Here is a 15,832-nt window from a genome sequence, read left to right on the forward strand (position 1 = left end):
ATTGTATATAAAGGCAGCAGCTGACAGGCTAAAACCTTGTAGGGGACAGGGACCAGCAAGAAAACGGAACGCTGCAAGACATCTGGAAGAAAGAAGGCACCTGCGGAACAGCATCATCATCAAAAGGAACGCAGGAAATGAGAGGCTGCCCAGAAGAGAGCTGTTACAACCACAGCAGCCCTCCCAGGGTTGGCTTGGCAACATCCGTTTCTGGCAGCAGGCCAGCGAGAGACCTATGCTGCAGCCCAGTAGCAGCAACCAGTGGGCTTCCATATCTGCTACCTGAGGAGGGCAACATTCAGCAGCTTTTACCTCAGAAGCCAGCAATTCAACCGCTTTCAAACCCATGCTCCCTAAGTGCCACACCCGAGCTTCTGACAGACCAGAAGGACCAGTTTAGATGATTCAGAGGGATTACTAAGAAGCCTCCCTAAGTCAAAATCTTTTTCTATTTAACATCCGAGAGTGTTTGGGTTTCAAGTGTAAATAGAGCTGGATGCCTGAGTTCGGTGTGAAATCCTCCCCTACCCACCTGAGAATTGCCTGATCAGCTCTTGTTAGATGCTTAGTTTTAAGTATTTAGTTTTACGTCTTTAGTATTGAATGTTAATTAATATACTGTTATATGTATGGTTTCAGAGTAGCAGCCGTGTTAGTCTGTATTCGCAAAAAGAAAAGGAGGACTTGTGGCACCTTAGAGACTAACCAATTTATTTGAGCATAAGCTTTCGTGAGCTACAGTTCACATCCAATGAAGTGAGCTGTAGCTCACGAAAGCTTATGCTCAAATAAATTGGTTAGTCTCTAAGGTGCCACAAGTCCTCCTTTTCTTTTTGTTATATGTATGTAATTGATACACTGTTATAAAGCATAGAGTGTTAAGTGAATAATTATATTGTTATATGTGGTAGTTACTTACATCGTAATTATAGTACTGTGTTTTTATTTATCTTGCTGCTTCCTTTACATTGAATCTGTAACCTTTACTGTTTTATTTTATTATTTTTACCTTTATCTCTCCTCTTTTATTGTAATCGTTCACATCTAAATAAATGTTGTGTTTGTTTTTGAAGAATTTCCTTCAGGGGGAAAGTTAGCTGGCCTTGGTTTCCTTTTCTGGAAAATCCATAGGGTGGGCCACAACCTTTAATACCGGAACACGTAAATTGAAAATAAATGGTTTTAAATTAAAAAGGCAGGTGGGTTCAAATCTTCCAGTAACTGTATCTCTAGCCTGCTACTCTTTCCCACACACAGCCTGGTCTCCCCTGACCTCTTGGTATATTTTCGTCTTGTACACTGAAGATTATAGAGCCCTCCCCTGCCTGGATGTTGAACTCAGGGGAACATCATGCCAAGTAATAAGCAAGCAGCATTCACAATATTCACTGTGATACTGCTAAAGGCAATTCTGTCCACAACACAGAGGACATGGAAATTACAGTAATAATCTTCTATACAGCCACATATAGCCCAGAATCTTTAGCGTAATTAAGGACTAAACCTTTCAAAATTGAAAAACAGTAGATGCTGTTTCAGTATTTCACACAAAGGAGCTCTAGGTTGAGTAACTAGAACATGTTACTAGATACACTTAACCATTAAAAAAAGGATTAATGGTTTTTTTTATTATCTGACATTCATTTTAATGTTTCTTCTTTGCAGCTGCCAACTGGCAAGCAATTCTGTCCAGATCTCTCTGTCCCTGAGGGGAGAGTGTGTGACTGCCATCCTGATCCTCCTCCACCATTTTGAGCCCCTCGGAGCCCCGGCTGAAGTGGCTAGGCATCACACCATTGCCTCTGTAGATCTTGGTCATGGACTCTCTGCTGGCACCACCCCAGAGGTACAGGTGGCGGGCTGTGTAAGCCACTCTGGTATAGAACCTGTTCTCATCATAAGAGGCCAGCTCTTTGTGTTTGGTTAGTTTGACCATCTCCACCCTCTTGAATACCTTCAGTTTATTTGACTTCCTGAGGAATGAACTGGATGAACTCCTGCTGGTTAATGTCTTTCACCGTGGCACCAGGCGTCTTGCTCCTGCCTCCACATTGATGGGTCACTTGCTAAGATGAGAAATTCTCATCTTTTTTGTTTACATTATATGCCTTTGGGCTATAAATTCACAATGGAAATACAGTAGATCAAGATCTTACTGAGAAGGAATAATTGAATTAGTGAATAAACAAAAGGATATAAAGGTGTAAATTAACATTTAAGAAACAGCTTTTAATTATCAATGTATCTAAATAATTAATAAATATCTTATGTAATTAGACCCCTTTAGCTTGAGGAAGATTCATTTCTAAGTCAAACTCACCAGTGAGTATTGAAAAGAGTTCCAACAATGCTCTTTTTTAAAAAGAAGTGTGATTAATAAGAAATATGTCTCTAATCATTAACAAGGATTCAAAAAGATATTTGTTTTATACTGAAGAAAAAGATACCTTCAGTTATTTTGAGAAGCCAACATAAAGCAGTTCTCAGGGTTTCCAGGCTTCCTGGAAGGTCAAGGAGCATATTTCATTTCAGAAATACCAAGATATTCCCACTGCCTTTTTTTTTTTTAAGTAGGATCAATTCATAAATTAAGATGTTACTGTGCAACTGCAAATCAGACAATAAGAACATAAGAACAGTCCTACTGGGTCAGACCAAAGGTCCATCTAGCCCAGTATCCTGTCTTCTGACAGTGGCCAGTGCCAGGTGCCCCAGAGGGAATGAATAGAACAGGTAATCATCAAGTGATCCATCCCCAGTTGCTCATTCCCAGCTTCTGGCAAACAAAGGCTAGGGACACCATCCCTGCCCATCCCAGAAAATAGCCATTCTTTATTATAGAATCATCCAGTTTGCCCAGTACTGAAGTCAGGCTTACAGGCCTGTAATTGCTGGATCACCTCTGGAGCCCTTTTTAAAAATTGGTGTCACATTAGCTATCCTCCAGTCATCTGGTACAGAAGCTGATTTAAATGTACAGAAGCTGATTTAAATTTAAAAGCTGACAATTAACCAGAGACAACTTAACTTACAAAGTGATCCTGCTAAACTACATCTGAAGTGTAAGGGAGAACCAAGTACTGGTTCAGAGGTGTCTACAGCTGTTGTGTATTATTTCATTATCTATTACATCATACTGGTGATGGACTGAACAAAATGAGTCAAATTACTTAATGTTGCACTATAATGAACTACTAACTTGAGGAGCCTGGGGCCTTGGAAGCAAGTGTTCCCAGGACTGGTGGGGAGCCAGGAGCCCTCATAGCCCCAGCTCCTTGGCAGCTCACCAATCTCACCAGCCTCCTCCAGCCTTAGCTGGCAGGCTGCCAAGGAGCTGCAAGTGCCCTATTTATCAGGCTGTGCCAAGCAACTGAGGAGCCCTAGCTCCCAAAATTCCCCCTGGATGGGCTGATGATGTGCCAAACAGGCAGGTGAGCTGGCAGGAAACGAGGCAGGTTTCTGCTGAAATTTCATCATAATTGATATATACCATGGAAAGTTTAGATTTTGATAACTTAACATTTTCTGATGGAAAAATTTGATGGAAAATTTCCAACCAGCTGTATATGGCACAAGATGTTTTGCACAAAGATATCCACATATTCCAGGGACAAAGTTTCAAGAATTCATAAAGGAGATATCTCATTTTCTGGCTGGATGTTGAGAAGAGACAACCTGGTCAAGGCAATTTTGAGCTGAAATTATGTTATTAGGTATTAAGTAACTTATCTAAATTTCTAAGTTCTAACTTTTAGAATTGTTTGGTTTAACTGCCATTGGCATATAAGCCTGATTCAAAATAAATAACCTATATTTAAGGAATCTATAGTTTCATGTTGGCACTAAAATCACCGCCATACGACTATAGAAGTAAGATAAAGCTGGTCTTTCCAATAAGACGTAGTAAGATCTTGAGTTAATTGATTTTAATTATTATTTCTTGATAAATTTTAACATCCCATGCTGTTTTTTTAATTTGGTGAACACTATCATCTAACGATCCTTATTTTGCTCTGTGTAATTTCTTATTTGCTTTATAAATTCAATTTTGTCTAATAATACTCATGAATCTACAATAATTCTCCAGTCTGTATATTAGCTAAAGAATGCAAATCCAAAGGACATTGAGAACATATTTTCTCAGAGTCGACGCTGCACCTTATAAGTGCCTGATGGCCCAGGAAAGAGTCAATACAGATATAAAGCGTAAACATGGAACGATGGATTGGCAATAACTTTCTCATCCCCACAGAGGAACAGAGCAATATGAGAGATTAAGGAAGTGACCTCAGACATCCAATTATATCTCATTCAATAAAAAAAACCCCAATTGTTAGGATGCACTGGTCACCCCAAAGACTTTACCAAATTAAAGCTACCCCCAATGATCGATGTTAGAGGTGTGAGGGCAAAGAAGCCACACTTGTGCGTATGTTTTAGTCATTCCCTATTGTTTCAAACGTTGGCATGGTACTAAAACTGGAATTAACATGATCCTGGGGATTTCACTTGAGCTTAAGGCAGATGCGTACATATTGCAAATGGAAGCTATCACCATACCAACAGGAATGGCTACATAGAACATCGTTTTTTGCAAAATGTCAGATTTTTTAACACTGGGAACGTATAATACTTTTGTACTTGTTTTATATGTCAGCACCCAGAATTTGTTTGGTTTGTTATAAGAAAAGAGATTGAAAACGTTTAAAAGAAAAAAATCAAAATGAGGTGGGTCAAGATGAATTAAGACACTTGTGAGAATGATAGGCATTCTAATTTGCTTTCTTGTATATTGAGGGCCAGACCTAAAGATCACTGAAGTCAATGAGTCATCCAATTGACTGCAGTGGGCTTTGGATCAAGTCCTGTGTGCCTGAAGTGGGCACTGCCTAGAAGTACACTGCAGAGAACAAGCCTAGATAGGCAGGAGGATAGATTACAGGGAGACAATGTAGAAATCTTTTTTCTCTGACTTCTATGCGTTGCATGTCTGTTTCTGTTATTTTAACTTACATTGTATATTACTGTTACATATTTTTAAACAGAGTAATTCTCCAATGCAAAATTAACAGTATTCAGAAGTCTATTTATTCAATGAAAATAACCCCACGGAAGTCCATAGGGAATAGTCTTCATTTCAGTTTCCGTATTGTGACAGGGTCGGGCCAGATGGCTATAGGAGAGTAATAGAAGGCAGATATATTAGCCCCAGGCTAAGTAGGTCCCTTTTCCCAGGTAAGGTAACAGGGAAGGCTCCAGAACAATCAGGAACCTTCTGGAGACAATTAGATTAGAACACCTGCAGCCAATCAAGAAGCTGCTAGAATCAATTAAGGCAGGCTAATCAGGGCCCCTGGGTTTTAAAAAGGAGCTCACTTCAGTTTGTGGTGTGTGTGTGAGGAGCTGGGAGCAAGGGGCACTATGAGCTGAGAGTGGGAACGCGGACTGTTGGAGGACTGAGGTGTACAAGCATGATCAGACACCAGGAGGAAGGTCCTATGGTGAGGATAAAGAAGGTGTTGGGAGGAGGCCATGGGGAAGTAGCCCAGGGAATTGTAGCTGTCGCACAGCTGTTCCAGGAGGCACTCTAGACAGCTGCATTCCACAGGGCCCTGGGCTGGAACCCAGAGTAGAGGGCGGGCCTGGAATCCCTCCAAATCTTCCCAACTCCTGGTCAGACACAGGAGGAGTCGATTGGACTGTGAATTCAGAAAAATGGCCAAGCTGAGGGCTGCCGTGAAGCTCCAAGGCGAGCAAATCCACCAATAAGCGCAAGACCCACCAAGGTAGAGCAGGAACTTTCTCACAGTATTCAGAGTTTCCCCAGTTTGGGTCAAGCTGAATGAGTTAAGAAAACATCTAGGCTGTTCTGCATTTAGGCTATCAGTCCCTTGGGGCAGGAGACTGTTTCTTTTCTACATTTGAACCCAGCATAGAGGGGGCCCCAATCCTGATTGAGGCTTTTGAGTGCTACCACTATATAAATATTTAATAATAATTCAAAAAGTTGTGATTAGAATATAATTCTAAAGCAGGGGTTGGCAACCTTCAGCACACGGCCCATCAGAGTAATCCACTAGCGGGCCGCGAGACATTTTGTTTACGTTGACAGTCCACAGGCACGGCCTCCCGCAGTTCTCAGTGGCTGTGGTTCACTGTTCCTGGCCAATGGGAGCAACAGGAAGCGGCGGCCTGTGTGTCCCTGTGGCCCATGCCACTTCCTGCAGCTCCCATTGGCCGCAACAGCAAACTGTGCCCACTGGGAGCTTGAGGGGGCTGTACCTGCAGACAGTCAATGTAAACAAAATGTATCATGGCCCTGCAATGGATTACCCTGATGGGCCACGTGCCGAAGGTTGCTGACCCCTGTTCTAAAGCCTCTGCATTACTAGCTTTGATCACTATTATTGAAATACACATTTACGAACAGAAAAGCAGTGAAGGTAAAATTAAAGCCTCTTGCTTTTGTTTCTGAAGTATGCATACATACATAGGACCTTGGATTGGAATCTGTTTTCAAGACTTGTTTGTTCTTCAAACTTTTGTCTCTTTATTTTTGCAGCTGAATCTTTCTTGCTGGCGTGTTTTACAGAGTATGACTAGGAAGACAATCACCACTTCTGTTCCTTGGTCAAGTGTTCACCTTTATTTTTAATTGAATGACATTTGATCTGGATACCAGGCCTGAGGTGTGCCACCTAGAATTTGTTTGGTTGCTATAAGTATGGGGGTATTTTATAATAGATATCTTTCATCTTCCTGGCAGGATTCTATGTTTCATATAGTATATAATTTTTTTTTTACAAAAAAATTACTATGTTCCTGTCATGGTGAAGCTGTCCTATCTGGGGAATTAGGGTTCAATCGGCCCATGACTGACTTATAAAAACCAAATTTGCGGGTAATTAACTGCCTGTTGTAGGGTGTCCATGAGGCTTTGCACAGGCCCCTTGTTGCTGGAGGCCTTCACTGGTCTATCTCTTGGACCTGCAATGGCTATTCACAGCCTGCATTTTCTCCTGACTCTCCTTCCAGGTTTTCTGTGGCTAAGCCCTCTGATGAAGTCCTATACAAGTTTAAATCCCTTCTGGGGTAAGATGAACAAGTCCAAATAAAAGTCCAAACAAATCTTCAAACTAACATCTCTTCTTCCCCTCTCAGGCTTCACTGTAGTTCCCTTGTTGGCTCTACCTCAGGGCTTTCCCTGCAGAGCCTAACCTGCTCCTGTAGAGTTCTTCCTTCATTGTTTCTGTAACACCGTTGGGGTTTAGAGGTCCCTTTAAATCTTTTTTTCTGATGGGTGGGGGGTGTGCTGATTGTTCCAGAAGAAGGCAGTGCAGTTTGGGAGACAGAGGAAAGCAGAGAAAGAGGGGAGAGCGACAGGGGTGTGTGTCTGCAGCACCAGACTAAAGGGCTGCAGCCAGCAGGCCCTCACAGAGTGAAGGAGACGAGAACCTGCCTGAAGCCTGGGAAGAACAGAGCGGCTGATTGGTGATGCCCCAGGACAGGAGCCAGGGGGAGCACTATGCCAGGGAGGAATTGCCCGAGAAGGACAAACTGGAGCTGGACCCAGTATCACTGCCGCCCAGAGCTATATGGGGCCATGAGTACTGGGGCTTGTGGCATTGCATTAGTAATAAGGAAGAAGGCTGTTAGCGAGTTGAGTAGGGAGGTTGTTGCTCTGTGTGGCTTAGCAAAGAGCAGCAGAAGAGGGCACCAGAGGGGTTTGTTGGGGAAAGTTTACTGGTGCCAATGACGCCGAGGAGCACCCAAGACTCACCAGTGGACTGGAACTTTGCCCAGGACTCCTAAACTCTGGGTAAAGACACATGGCTCGGTTAGGGTTGCCAACTTTCTAATCTCACAAAATCGAACACCTTAACCCCACTCCTTCTCTGAGGCGCCACCCCCTGCTCACTACATTCCCACTCCTTCAGTGGCTTGCTCTCCCCCACCCTCACTCACTGTCACTGGGCAGGGGATTGGGATGCGGTACAGGGTGAGGGCTCTAACTGGGGGTGCAGGCTCTGGGGTGGAGCCAGAAATGAGGGGTTCAGAGTGCGGGGGGGGTCTGGGCTGGGAAAGGGAGTTGGGGTGCGGGAGAGAGTGAGGGCTTTGGCTGGGGGTGAGGGTGGGGCTGGGGACGAGGGGTTTCGGGTGTAGGAGGGGCTCCCAGCTGGGGGTTGGGACTGAGGGATTCTGAATGTGGGAGGGGGCTGCAGTTTGAGGCAGGGGGGTGGGATGCAGGAGGGAGTACGGGCTCTGGGCTTGGGATGTGCGCTCTGGGGTGGGGCCGGGGATGAGGGGTTTGGGGTACAGGAGGGGGCTTCAGGATGGGGGCTGGGGCCGAGGGATTCGGAGTGCAGGAGGGGGCTGTGGGTTGAGGCAGGGGTTGGGATGTTGGAGGGGGTGAGGGCTCTGGGGTGGGCCCAGAGATGAGCGGTTTGGGGTGCAGGAGGGGGCTCTGGGTTGGGGGGGACTCAAGGCTGGGGCAGGGGGTTGGGATTTGAGGTTGGGGCATAGCCTTACCTCGGGCAGCTCCCAGTCAGTGGCACAGCAGTGAGGTTTCAGAGTAGCAGCCGTGTTAGTCTGTATTCGCAAAAAGAAAGGAGGACTTGTGGCACCTTAGAGACTAACCAATTTATCTGAGCATAAGCTTTCGTGAGCTACAGCTCACTTCATCGGATGCATCCTGAAGTGAGCTGTAGCTTACGAAAGCTTATGCTCAAATAAATTGGTTAGTCTCTAAGGTGCCACAAGTACTCCTTTTCTTCTTACAGCAGTGAGGCTAAGGCAGGCTTCCTTCCTGTCCTGGCTCTGTACTGCGCCATGGAAGCAGCCAGCAGCAGGTCCAACTCCTAGGGAGGGGGCCAGGAGGCTCTGCACACTGCTCTCACTCGCAGATACCACCACCCCAGCTCCCATTGGCCGCGGTTCCCAGCCAATGGGAGTGCAGAGCCAGTGCTCAGGGTGGGGGCAGCACATGGAGCCCTTTGGCCCACCAGCCTAGGAGCCAGACCTGCTGGCCACTTCTGGGGCACAGCGCGGAGCCAGGACAGGTAGGGACTACCCTGCCTTAGTCCTGCAGCACTGTCGACTGGACTTTTAAGAGCTCAGTCAGCGGTGCTGACCAGCGCCACCAGGGTCCCTTTTCGACCAGGCATTCAGGTAGAAAACCAGACACCTGTGCTCGGTGTCTGCCCTTTCAGGCTGTGGTACCAGTGGGTCTGTAGGGCCTTGTGTTGAATGCAACCCTGTTTTACAGATACCTCTATAATTCCCCCTGCTGTTTTTCTCCTTTCATCCCTCTGTAAATAAATATTTCCCTTTTCTATATTCATTGTACATTTCCTGTGTGTGTGTTCACTCGGGGGTGGGATGGGGGAGGGTGTTGGAACAGGTGCCCCTCGCGTGGAAGGGACTTTCCCTGCTGCGTTCCTGCCCATGCTTTCTCTTGGCCAGAGCAGACTCCATCTTGACCATGAGGGTGCTAAAGTTCCATTTCCTATCAGTTAAATCCTATCCCAGGGCTCCTGTCCACCAGAGATATGTATCTCCTCTGCAATTTCCCACCAACTCTGTTCCCTCAGTCTACTTATAAGGCCTAGCTCCATCTCCTCTGGCCAGGGAGAAATTAGTTAATCACCCCCCAGGTGCTGAGCATGACTAACTGGGGTTCTTTCTCTTGCACTGCAGGTGATGGGGAACCAGGTGTCTGATTAGTAAATGAGCACCTAAAAAAGGTTACCCAAACTCAGTTAGAGGGGAAGTCCAAAGAGAGAGAGGAAGCTTCTCTGAAGAGGAGCTCCTAGGAGAGGGCTGAGCAGGCAGCCTAGAGGGTGAGCTCTCCAGGGGTGATCCTAGAGAGGGGAGGCTCCAATAGGGAGGATTACAGTCAGCAGGCATCCAAGGGGTCCTGGTCTCAAGCAGGGGTCTTCCAGACACTGTCTGGAAGCCTATCCTGGCCAGGATCATCCACTGTCCCTAGAGAAGACTTGCAGTGGACCGACCTTCCCGTAGACCTGACTCTATAGAAAGATTTTACTCTGGTAGGGGCAAGAGGCCTTATATTAGGGGCAGTGACTGGAACCAAGAGAACCCCTGAGGGACAGCCTGGGTAGGTACTGGGCTCAGGTGGGGGACAGATGGACTAAGAATGACCTGGTCAGACAGTTGAGATGTTGGGGTGAAAGTCTTACTGATGTTCTGTGTTGGCTTTTCTGTGAATAAATGAGGCCTTCCAAAAGCGGGGCTCTTTAGCATTTAATGGTTTGTCTGGACTGGTTGATATCCTGGGTGAGGGAAAAATCAAGTAAGGGCTCCCCTGCAACACCATGCCTGCCTGCAAGGGGATGTGCTGGGTCAGTCTGTACTGATGACAATTACCAATACCTTATACAGTATACTCCTGTTTATTCAAAACACTATTATTTGAACCTTTGCATTCTTTGAATCCCTTCCTTGTCACTGAGGGTGTGTATCTCCTGCTGGGGGCAAGGAAGGGATATGGATAATGCAGAGGTTTGGGTAATAAAACAGAGGCCCTTGGTCAGGACTGCGAGGAGGAGGATGGTGATCCACTGGCTGCAGGGGAGGTCACACTACTGCTGAATGTCTTGATGGCTCCTGCCCATTTGTTTATCTGAAATCCTGATTACCTGAACAAAATCTGTGTTCCTCCTTATTCTGACAACTGGAAGTATACTGTACTTCATGTTTCACAATGGTTCTTCTGGGCAAGAAGGGGTCATCTCGATTTAAAAAAAAAAATCTGACTCCTACTTTTTCAAAAAGCCAGATAAGTCCTGTGTCTTTGTCCTCTTCAGAAGGGGCAGGGGAAATAAGATTAATATAAATATCTTAAGAAGATTCCAATTGTTTTGCAGGTCAGCATGCTTATCTCATGTATTTTGCTTGGCTAATAATATAATTCTGCCACGGTTAGCAACAGTGCTGGTCCCAAGCCCAGATAAAAAAGGACGTTTCTGCAGTTGGGTTTGTGACCCACAAAGGTAAAACCTTACTGCAAGTGAAAAAGTTCAGTTAATCCCACACTTGAGAATGGGAGGTGCAGATGGAGCTCAAAACCCATGTAGGACAGATCTCAACGAAAGCCAGAAGGCAGCTGAAATCTCAACACTTTGAATCCTGACAATCTAATATGTAACAAGAGTAGGCATGTGGAATGTGCTACTTTATATAGTACTGGACAGCTGGCACAGGTTACATACCATATGAATATATTTGGCATCATTGAGACAAGATGGGCAGAGAGTCGCAAGATAGCGTCTGAGGGTGCTACAATCTTATACGCAGGGGAGGAACATACAAAAGAGCTGTAGGAATTATGTTGGATAATATCACAGAGAAGACCATGTCACCTTGGGAGCCAGTGAATGACAGAATAAAAACAGCCAGGGTGCAAACAAGACATGTCAAGTGTACAGTAATCCAAGTATATCAATGAACAAATGCAGCAGATTACAGTGAACAGGATACATTCTATAAGCAGATGCAGCAAATATTGGATGATGTGCCTAACCATGACATCAAGTTAATGATAGGTGACTTCAGTGCACAAATTAGCAACAACTCTACTAACTGTGAAGGAGTCATGGGAACAGCAGTGAACAGCATCCAAACGGATAATGGTGAACAGATCTTCAGTCTCTGTGGCACAACCACCCTAAAGATAAGAGGCAGTTCCAGCACAAGAGAATTCACAGGGTCACATGGAGATCACTAGACAATGCAACTGTCAGCCAGATAGACAATGTGTGCATAGCTGCTTTGAGAGATGTCAGAGTTAACAGAGGAACTGATATGGGCTCAGATCACTATCTTTTAGTGGCCATGTTACAATTTAAACTCAAAAAAGATCACAAAGATGGACAAAAAAGAGTTATAGCAATAGAAAAATTCAAGGAGAAAGAAATGTAGATCAGATTGTATTTAGCAACTGTTCCAGTCTTTTACAGGATCAGGGTGGTAGTGTGGTAGACAGATGGTCAAACTGGAAGAGGATAGTGGTTAAGATAGCATAGTGGAAAGGAGAGGCGGGGGGAAAGATTCCAGCCGCTCCTTCTGGAGCCTTTCCCCTCTGCTTCCCCCCAGCTAGACACTTTCCCTGAGTCATGTAGCTATTCACTGCACGAATGTGGTCTCAGCCTGCCTTTTACTGTGACATGTAGCTACACACATAGTGTCTGTACTCTACATGCTGCCAGAAGTGTAAACATAGCCTTGGATGCATCCACAACAACTGATCTTATTTGTCCCTAATTTGTTTTATGATGCATTATTCCTGTTTAGCTCTTCTCCTCAATGTCTTTGACTGGCGTACTTCTCACGGCACCTGAAATGAACATCCCCTAAACTTCCTGTCACCCAAGCCATTAAACTAATGATTATCTTCAACTCCACCCTGTCTTGCTTGCCCCACATCCAGCATGCATTCAAATTCTGCTATTTCTTCCTTCATAATTTCTCATAATCTCTGTCCTTTTCATTCTATTCATACAGCCAAAATGCTTACCCAGTTCTTCATCTCTGACCTTCATTACTATAACCTTCTTCACTTCCTTCAAACCAAAATCTAACCCCTCCCCTCATCAGTTTAAAATTATTCCTTATTAATTAGATGGTTTCCTGTAAGTGTCACTGCTGATGGAAGCTTGATGAGGATTCTGAAAGAGACTAGCATGAAGTGGATTAGTTCAAGGGAAGGATATTCTGTGTTTGAGGGGCAGTGTGGAATGAGGCATAGAAAGTTGTTTGAGAAGGGGACAAATGGGTTCATGAGGCTGTCATCAGCAGAGTGGAGAAAGCAGAATGTGGGGGTCAATACAGTCAGAGCCAAGAGTGGTCATATGACCACTTATGCATAAAATGTGTTCCTTGAACTGTTGTATTATTTGGGACTTTGGGCACTACTTCAGTTTTAGTGTTAAATTATAATAATCAATAGGCATACTGGGCCTGACTCACCTCTCACATACATCAGAGTAAATCAGAAGTAATGTAATGATTAGTGTAGACAGCTCTTCCACCAATAGGTGTTCTTGTCCTTATTTTGGTGCTAAGTTATTGACCTTTTTAATATTATGTTGTTGAATCTGACTGGTGGGATTAGTAGGACATTTTCAGTCTGGCCAGTGTGTGCTACAGTTGTTATTTGCTTTGATTTCTGTAAGCAAGTATTACACTAACTCCATGGAGCTATATTGGAATACAATGGATGTAAGTGAGAATCAGCTCTACAATTTATAAAATATAATCAAATCCTTTGCAATCCTTTTAAATATAAAGGCAGCATACTGAGAATTTGAAAAGAGTGTAGTCTAGCTAGGTTAACCTCTTTGCATTTATTTATATAAATAGCAGGAAGCATGATCTTTTCTTTGGGGATTCATTGGTATGAATGTTCCATTTTTACAGTATCTCTGCAAATGTTCTGAAATGATAAAAGAGGGTGATTGGCTTTCAGTAGAAAAATATTTCTTTGTTAGTCTTGGTACTTACTGTTCCAAAAGCCAAAGTGAGATGTATGTACCAAAGCACATACACATGCAGTGATTATAGGAGATAACTTATCAGTTACTCTGAAATGTGTTGTACCCCATCGTCATAGTTGCAGGGCTAGCTTTGTCTCTGTCCCCTTTCTAGTCTCTGAGTGTACCCCCTCAGGTGTCAGACCTTGTGTCTTTACCTATCCCGGGATGGAATTCCACAGTTGTCCCACTCTTAGGCTGGGCTATAGGCTACAGTATTTTGTGTATCAACCATACTTACCAGCAGGTCCAACTGGGGTTCAGCATCTTACAATTCTTCTTTCCTTCTTCCCCACTGTGACCAGTGAGGAATATAGTGACCAGAGAGCCTTTTTAAAACCAATGTGCCATTTAATGTTAACCGTAGGAACAAAGTATTCAGAGAAAAGGATTTTAAAACAACAAACAGTTTATACACATCTAAATAATCAGCCCCCTGATTATTTTTATTACCCTCTGCTGGACTCTCTCCAATTTGTCCACATCCTTTCTGTAGTGGGGGGCCCCAAACTGGATGCAATACTTCAGATGTGGCATCACCAGTGCCGAATAGAGGGGAAAGTTACATCTTTAACCACTAGGAAAAGAAAGTAGCAGGCAAATGATGCTCTATCCAACAGTTGAAGTAGTGTCCGGAAACTGATGAACATGTGGGTTGGAAAAACCTAATCATTCAGTGGGTGTTGGATGCCTAACATCCTTAGGGCCCTTTGAAGATCCCAGACTCGATTCCTGATATTTCAGTTATATCTTGATTTTTATAAAGTCTGTTTCTGTTATTTTAACAAATGGTGTGTCTCTTCTTTTGGGTCCCTGATTATTTTAACTTCCCTGTAAATGAATGAAAGTGTCATAATTTGAATCTGAATGTCAAGCTGCAAGTAGTTCAAATATGGCTTTGCATGTTGGTGTTGAAAAGCAGAAAGGGACACCTCACATATATGGTCATAGTGTACTAATTTGTTCCTCTAATAGTTAATCATTCCAAGGTTTCTCTCTCTTTAGAACTGCTCACAAAAGCCTCTTGAAATGGTCGTCAGTTAAGTGAACTACAGTGGTTAGAACTAGGATTGATGAGCTAGTTTAATACATTTTCCCCCAACCTCTTGTAGAAATGAGGTTGCTGGAAAGATACCATAGGAGGCTTAGGGAATTGCTTTCTAGAGTCATTCTGAATTAGCAGTTAATGGGGATATTTCTTTGATGGCCATTTGGAGCTGGTGCAGCTGGAAGAAAATCAACAACAAAGGGAACTCAATTTAGTTTGTCATTAAATCTGACATTGACAGATTATTTCCGGATGCCATAGTAGCCTTTTTGACTGTATAATGTGAAATGGATATCTATGATTAATAAACTAATGAGTGGGTTTTTTTGTAATCTCTATTCCAGTAATTTTCCTTATGGTTACTTCTGCATCACAGCCTAGAAGCCCAAAAGTAACTAATGCTGGTTTTAACATGGAAGAATGCCATGGTTGTCAGTTAAGGTACAAGTGTGTGTCTCTGAACTTGGTATGCAGACCACTGTTGAAAATGCCTTTCAAAATAATAACCAGCACACTTTTATTAGGTATTTGTGTTGGAGGGTTCTTCATATCACTGCTGCTGCTTTTTGTGCATATATGAGCAAACTTTTTACTGCCAGAAGTACAGGATAGCTGACTTATTCCCAAGAAGTAAATCTAGTAATGAATTATACTGGTTATGCCAAACACATAAAATAAAAACCATATACTGTAGCACTAAATCATGGATTTTGTCTATTTCACAATTTTTAGAGCAGCTATTTTATACTTCAAAAAATTACTTAGAATATTTTTATTGACACTCTATCTTTTAGTTCCTTCCACTCAGGTATCCTTTGTTCACCAAAAGGCACAGTAATATAGGTAATACAATCTCAGTAGGAAAGGAAAAACAAGTACTACTATTTAACACCTTACTTGGTCTCATTATATATCAATGGTCGATTGTAATAATTGGAGTCTAGCAGATCTACCCCAATTTTGAGCTGAATTCTGTGTGGGAAAGTGGGTGAAAATTCATAAAATGTTAGAATTCAAAGAATGTTGATAAAAAGGGTGTGAAAAGGAGACAGACTGAATTAATCTGAAAAAAGGTCTACTGATAATAGCCATAGAATGTATTGAACTCTCTTTGGAAAACAAGAGGAGAATGGATTCAGAAATTAATGGACTAAAATTGGTGTGTGAGAAATTAGGCCTCAATGGTGGACAAAATAATGAGGGGATGGGCTATTCCTCTGATTGCTCCCTTTTG

General features: G+C 43.5%; 1 pseudogene; it reads right to left on the reverse strand.

Annotated features, from left to right (window-relative positions):
* Positions 1–1,645: 1,645 nt before the first annotated feature.
* Positions 1,646–10,715, reverse strand: LOC141984507 (small ribosomal subunit protein eS19 pseudogene; annotated as a pseudogene).
* Positions 10,716–15,832: the final 5,117 nt, after the last annotated feature.

Source organism: Natator depressus, chromosome 3 (genome assembly GCF_965152275.1).
Source record: "Natator depressus isolate rNatDep1 chromosome 3, rNatDep2.hap1, whole genome shotgun sequence".
Classification (NCBI taxonomy): Eukaryota; Metazoa; Chordata; order Testudines; family Cheloniidae; genus Natator; species Natator depressus.